The sequence below is a fragment of the Cupressus sempervirens genome, chromosome 3 (assembly GCF_028749045.1).
Source record: "Cupressus sempervirens isolate cs-2001-9-10 chromosome 3, ASM2874904v1, whole genome shotgun sequence".
NCBI classification, from domain to species: Eukaryota; Viridiplantae; Streptophyta; class Pinopsida; order Cupressales; family Cupressaceae; genus Cupressus; species Cupressus sempervirens.
Window position 1 is genome coordinate 902,293,136 of NC_143120.1, and position 8,000 is coordinate 902,301,135.

An 8,000-nucleotide genomic window follows, 5' to 3' on the forward strand; every position below is an offset into this window, starting at 1 on the left:
ATTATATGTGTATGAATTCTATTGAGCTAGTAAATTATTTAAAAATATCACAAAGATGACTAGGTGAGATGTATTGGGATCTATTCTTGATTTTATAAATCCCAAGGTAATGTGTAAGACAATGGAATAAAAGCTTAACTTTTTTGAAGATAAGGATAAATAAAAATTGTTGATATTTTTCCCAAGCATTCAAGAAGGATCTAAAAGCCTCATTAAGCCATGTATTGAGGAAACTACATGATTTTTATATAAAGATGGATTGATAATATATTTGATGTTGTTAAGAGGATGCTATTTTGAAGATATCACTAAGCTATATAAGAGCACAACTACTAAGAATAGATTAAGAACAAATAGGGGGAAAGAAATCACTAGAAGGTGATGGATTAGTAGAGAGCATAAATGATCTTAACATGCATAAAGGCAGATTCACTATAAGAGGTTATTTTGAGAAGGAATACATTTTATTTGATACATCCATAAATCTCATTTAGTGAGTAAGCCTTAATTTACTTTTCTATTATAGAATCTCCTGAAAGGGTGCACACTTAATGAGTGTTGAAAATTCCTTTAACAAGGTATAATTTATCAAGTATTAGTGCATTACTCCTAAGTGGCTAAATTAGTAGAAGTGATATATTTTTATGCTCTAACTGAGCACCCTTTTGTTGGTCTTAGATTGGTTTTGACAATTGAGTGTCAACACAATTAAGAAACTTTCTTAGTTGATGCTGAGTATAATATAGATGCTAAGTCACAATATGTGCCAAGCCTGAAATTCAACAACTGCCAAGTCATTTAGATGTTGAGCAGATAGACAATGTCGAGCATGACAAAATTTCTATATGTGTCTGACATTAGTAATTAATAAGTGTCGAGTAACATAGAATCAACATAATATTTTGTGCCCTCATAAACTAATATGTAAACCATTTTTGAGCTAAAGTATGATGAATCTCGAAGGATTAAAAGATAAGATTGAATCTATTTGTTTCCCTATTCAATAAACATACAAACAATAACAAAAATGGAAATATTTGAGTGGAAAAGATGGATGAATCTCAATCGTAGATTCATACCTAACCCTAAGTCATGAAACGTTTTTAAGGAGGTTGAAACCCCATAATTTAGTGATGCATGGGAATGTATGAGAGAGTACACAAGAAGAGAATGCATTCAAGGAGGTAATACTAGTGAAGTTTGATGGAAGTGAAAGGGGTGCAAAGACTTAGAAGAAGGACAACATTGCAGTATCAGTTAGCAAAACAATGAATCAAGATCACAACAGCTTCATACTAGATTAGTAACAATAAGAATGGACTAAAAATTGATTTGAAATTAGCAATTGAAGATTGTAAATTATCGAGTCAACACATTCTACTATACTTTCTAGTGATTGTATTAGTGATAGGTTGGTTTAACAACCATTTTGTAAATCCTTTAACATGGTGTCATTTCAAGTGAATGTTTTGTAAATCCTTTAGATAGGCACACTTTTAATAGAGTATTTGAGCCTTTAACAGGGTAGACCATTGCTGATGCTCAAACTTTGTAACCTTGGCAAATTACATATTGCTTTAGTGATAAGTTGTGGGTCTCATCCCCACCCTAGTTTAAAACCTTCTTATTTTGGAGGATTTCTAAGTGATCAGATATTGTGGTCTATTTTCATCCATGCCTTTACTTTCATGTTAATTAGAAATGTTTCATGCATGTATTGATTTCAGTTAAAACTTTTATAAGTTTGGTACTTCTGATTCACCCCCCCCTCCCCCCCCCCCCCACCCTCTTAGAAGTATCCTTCCCACTTGTAAATTCCAACAATTGGTATCAGAGCCAAGTTCTTACAAGGAAAAGCCTGAAAGCTTGAAGAAAAGATCTAGAAATTGAGGTTTACAAGCTTGGGAAGATTATTGGGAACTAGGAGATTGAGATACATCTCATTCTACATTCTCTAGAAGAAGCTAGGGAAGAATTGAGGAAATCCCTAAAAGGAAGAAAAGAAATTGCCATAGTTGAGAATGATACACAGTACAAGGAGATTGGAACCTCCAAAGTATTTGCCAATGAAGATTCTAAGGAGTTTGATGCAGCAATTGCAGACCTAATGGAGAAGAATAGAGCTCAAGCAGAAGAGATCAAAACCCTCAAGATTGAACAAGAATCACAAGCCATGATGCTTTGTGAAGTGACTAAGCAGAATAAGAGAGCTATTGAAGATAAAGTCATAATAGAAGATGACAAGAGAAACCTTGCCAATAGACTAGAGGAAAAGTCAATTGAGCTTGCAAGAGTTTCAAACATGCAACTAGACACCCTAAGCGAAATGATGAATGCCCGTCATGAGATGAATATCAAGGGCATTGAGATCTCTGCACTAAACATGTAGAATGAAAAACTACAAAATGACTTGAGAAGAGAAAAATAAATTGCAGAAAGCTTCAAAAAACATAGTGAAGCCATCAATTACTTTGAACAACTATTGAAATCGCCAAGATCTAGTAATGACAATTTAGGACTAAGATACACCAGTACTGAAAAGGGAGAGTCATCAAAGACTGAAGAAGAAAGAAGTGACAAAGGTAAGACACGAAACCCACTTGTCATTTCTCTAGTAAAAAGGGACATACCTCTAATGTGTGCAAGAGCAAGAATACTAATTAGCATGACAAGCCTAAAAACATGGGACACTATCACAAGTGCAAAATATCAAAGTCATTAGGCATATGACTGCAAGACTAGAACCATCAAGACACCAAGATTTGTAGGTCACTACTACTATTGCAAGAAGTATGAACATAGAGCCTTTGAATGTAGATCTAAGCCTATGTGGACACCAAACCAACCATAAAAGGAAAATAATCATGGATATTGTTACAATTGGGACTACAACACTAGGTAGAGCTGTCACTACTATCAAGAATATGGACACATTCTTGAGAACTGCATAAGAACACACTTTAGTGGCAACTACAATAGGTAGTTGAGTCAAACCATTTGTTTCAATTGCCTATAGACTGGATACATCAGCAATTATTTCCAAACTAGGTCAAAGTCCATTAAACTATCTAAAAGAATTATACATAGAGTAACCGAGTACCCAACCCTAGAATGGCCAAAGCCTCTAAGGAGTTATTCTAAAGAAGCCATAGAGAAGAACACTGGGGAAAAGTTGAAAAAGAGAAGGATGACTATTGACACCATCAATGATCCTCTTGTAGAATTTGTTGTTAGGGTCATATCTCATAAATTCTACAAGTCAAGCTAACTGAACAGTGTACCATGTATTGTAATTGATGTGGGATACACAATTGTTAAGAAGGATCATACTTATGATCTAGTTGAACTACAATTACAATAGATTATGGAGAATTTGGGAGCAATAAGAAGGTCCAAGGGTGCCCAATGTAAATTTGGAGCAATTCTGATATGGATATTCTTCTATGGTCAGAATGAATTCCCCTCTTTTGGAAAGGTAAGCTAGAAAACAAATAGGTCAATAGCAGTCTAGGTGAATGAACATATAGAGTAGATCAGGAAAAAATTTGAAACTATAATGACCAACTACTTAGAAGACTTTAAAAAGTCAATGAAACAGAGAATTAGGATACCTATCTCTCTTGTTGAACAACATATGAATGACATTTTTTTCTTGGTTGACATTGATTTCACATACATCCAAGTAGCAGTACCAAGGGTGAGATGGATAAGGCCAATTAGATATGAAATAAATATTGATGAGGCATTAACAACAATCACAACATTTCCAGTAGAGGATATTGATAAAAGTAGAAAACCTTTTTGCACTTTTGATGTTGTGAAGTCCAAAGTTGAAATGGAATTGAAAACTACTTCAACCCTAAAGGAAAAGGATAGATGGCATTATATTCAATTATAGAAAATAAATGGCATTATTTCCTTAATATGGAAAAAGAAATAAGAGAATCAACATTGGCTCAAGTAATGCTTGAACTTACTAAAGGGAAAATTAGCAAGGAAAATAAGAATCATGGGAGAAAATTTGCACCTAGGTATAGAGCCTTTAGTATACTTTAGAATAAAATTAAAGATGTTGTCAAAAAGTCCACTCAACTATAGAAGTTAATCTATGACCTCACAACTATGAAAGAAGGAGAGGAAGATCCCTTTGAGGGAAGAAACAATGAAGAGGACAATGATAAGGAAGAAGAAGGTGAAAAAGAAAAGGAAGATGATAAAGTGGAGAAGGAAATGCAAAAGGAAAAAATGGAAAATGTTGAACAACAACAAACAGAATAGAGTGTGCAAGACACATAATTGCCACCACCAAGTCCTCCACATGTTACCTTCACACCTATAGATACAATAACTGTACAAGATGTTCCTAAAAACTCTGGTGAGAACATCAATCCATTGATTGTAGAGGACCTCAAAAAGATCCTTTACCAGACTACACTACAAGCACAATTATGTACAAGTCCAGTCTTGGTGAGTGTGGAAGAACTACAAAAAGCTATAGGTAACTTCACAAGAGTTAAGGTGAATACACAAGAACCACCTTCTCATATCCCAATAGCCACAAGTGGACAACCAATAGTGCATATAGCAATAGATACATCTACAAAGGTTGACTCCATAGTACCAGTCACTACAACTGCAAAGGAGCCAGTAAAGGATCAAATATGATAGATAGATATCTCTGTCTGTATAGCATAAGAACAAGGTGCACTCCCAAAGATCACAATAATTGATAAGGAAAGATCCAAAGAGTACAAGGAAAATCCTAAGGAGAAGGAGCAAGAGACAATACAAACATTGATAAAATTGCCTACAATAGGGACTCCAATTGGAACATCTCAAAAGCCAAGCACTAAAGCAATATCACTGCAAATTTTAGCACCAGGCTCAAGCTCTACAAAGGTTGAAAGGGTACTTCATTATGGGGACCTTGCATTAGTTGAGGAAATATTAATTCCCAAGTATGACTATGAAAATATGAACATTGATTAGATAAATGAAGAGCAAGAGGCATGAGAAAAGAAAAAGAAACATGAGATACTTAGAAATGAGTATAAGCAAAGGAAAGCATTAATTGAGATAAAAGACATCTTTCTAGATGCATTTAACTTGTAGGTACCTAATGAAATGAAGCCTATTATAGAACAACTGCTCATTATAGTGGACTAGGTACATAATGAAAACCTTGATACTAATGAAAAACTATTAGAATGGTTTGAAAAGAGGTTCCAAAAGAGGGGAATGAAAGAATATCAAGTGAAATAGCACTACCATAGGTGGAGCTAGCAAAGAAGATTGAAAAGCTAAGCGCAGTATGTGAGAATATATTCTCATTGTACTCAAAATTGTGTGACCCATCAATTTTCACACAAGAAACTAGCTAGTAGATAATAAGGTTGGAGAGGAATTTAAAGATATGAAACATGCAACTGCCCAAGGATCTAGCTTAGAGTGAGAAGCATTTTCAAACTATGCTTCACACTCAGAAAAAAAAACTAGTTGTGCTAATAGCAGATGAGGCAAATATGAAGGCCAAGTTAATACAAATTTAATCTGCCATAACCCCACACATGGAAATTTTGTAGAAAGAACTACCGTATGCTGAAAATATGTTAAAGAAAGATCCCAATTTTTCTACATTGGAAGGCCTAGTTCACCTTGCAGCAGAGATAGCCATCCAACTTAAATCACTAGAAATTGCATTAGAAAACTTGGATGCTGCTCTAAGGATAGTAATGGAGGTAAATAAATCCTTTTTGGAAAAGTATTTAGTTAATGTATAGACCCCTTTGACATAAGTATCAAAAAATGGGGAGATAAATTTTGAGGAGGAGAAAGAGAAAAGCCAAAATGAAACAATAATTGCAAGGGAAGATGCAAAGCTTAATTATTTTATCTATTGATTCTAGAAAACTACGGTGGTGAATATTGGTTATTCTAATTTTTATTTGAGCTGACTTGACAATCTAGAAGGTATAAGTAAAAGGTCAAGTTGTGATTTCGAAGTGTGAGATGCAAGTTGAATAAGTTGAAAGAGATAGGAAGAGAGGAAGTGAACTTAAAGGATAAGTAGATATCCTTGTGGAGCAAAAAAGTGTTATTTGATTAGGAAGGATAAAATATGAACCAGAACAGATATCTGTAATTAGCAATTTAGTTCCATCAAAATTAGGTCATTCCATTGTTACTCTCTAACCATTTTAGTAGTGATAATGAATCTCTTAACATAGTTGGTTTAATAGCCATTTTTAAATCCTCTAACAAAGTGGCAATTCCATTGAATTTTTTCAAGACCTTTTTTAAGGCCACTCCTAATAGGGTGATTAAATCCTTTAATAGGGTCACACCTAATAGTGTGTTTTGTAACGTTTAATAGGGTTGGTTCCTAACAAGGCTCACTTCAAAAGAGTAAAAAATAATAACTAGTTACATTTGGTGGTTTTTCCCAAATTGCATTTCCATGTTAAATCCCACTGCCTTATGTGTTCATGCTATTTCTTTCATGCTTGCAAGTAATTAATGATAACATCTTAAGATCTGCTAAAGTAATACACACTCTGCATTTACTGAGATACAACAATTTTTGTATGTTTACTGAGTATCAACAGTAATCAATTTGAATTTTATTTGACATCCAAGGGATCAAGGATTTATTTTAGTAGTAATTGATTCAACCCTCCCCTCTCAATTACTCTTATATTTCAAACAATTATAACATGTATAGATGGTTATCTAGTCCCTTTGATATCCATGTCCTCCCTTTCTTTCTCAATCATAAGAAATAAAGGAATACAAACTACTCAAGTATGGATGTTATACAGGCATATTTCCAAGTGATGTTGATCTTTTTTTTTCTTGGCATGGTTTTGTATTTTAATTTATCATAGGACTTTGGGGAAATATACCTTTTACATGATCCCCATTTCACATTATATAAACCTATAAACTTGAAAGGAATCTCAATTTAGATCTATTGTGTGGTACAACATTAAAGAAAGGTACCATTAACTTTGTAGGATCAATTGCTTGTCCAAATAAAAAATACTATGTAGAGATAATACCTTTAATGGTTCTTTCCTTATAAGTAGAAGCCTATCTACATAATAAGTTGTTATTATAAAAAGATTTCAAGGAAAAATAGCGAAAAAGTTTGAAGTTATAAAACCTTGTCAATCCCAACAATCTTGCAATAATAACTTCTCTACTAGAGGCTTTTTCTATCAAGATGAATAATGAATTTTATAACGGATGACCTTTGAAGTGACTAACTTTCTATATTTAAAACATAATCTAAGTGTTACTTTTGAATTTTATCATGCAATCAATTTTAATTATCAACATTTTTTATCACACTCAATATTTTTATGCAAATAAATACTTGCACAATCAAATTTAGAAACAATAGTCAAATGGGTTTCCTTTACTTGTGCGTCTTGATAAGAAGAGAAAAATACATATTGAGAACTATAAATAATCTAGTATAAAATATAAACTCTAAAATGAAAGATATGACCCATTCAATCTATTACATATTTAATCCTAATTTGTTTTGGATAAAACAAAGGAATTCCTAGCTAAATATCCTAGATTCCTTAAGCATGTCCAACTTCTTAGAACCCTAAATTTTGCAAGAAATTAGAGTTCAAGATACTATTCCAAAGGAAGAATATTCATGTTCAATTATTTTTCATCAAGAATATATAAAACATATTATTTTTGTATTTCAGAGAAAGGAAGTTAGTAGCCAAATCAAACATCAAAATTTTGTTGTTTCGTACACATGTCAAGAGTAAAGAAAAAATGAAGTTCATTTCTATTTTGCAAAGGACCTCACGATGGAGTTGAAAAATCATGATTTTGTAGGATACAATTGGGGAAGCTTGTGAAGTGGTGAAACTTCATAGAATCATGAGGGGTAAGTAGCTAGAGCTTTAAGTAACAAAATTTTGAAAGGCACAAGAATCTAAGTATGTACTAATAGATACAAAATTATCTAAGGTACA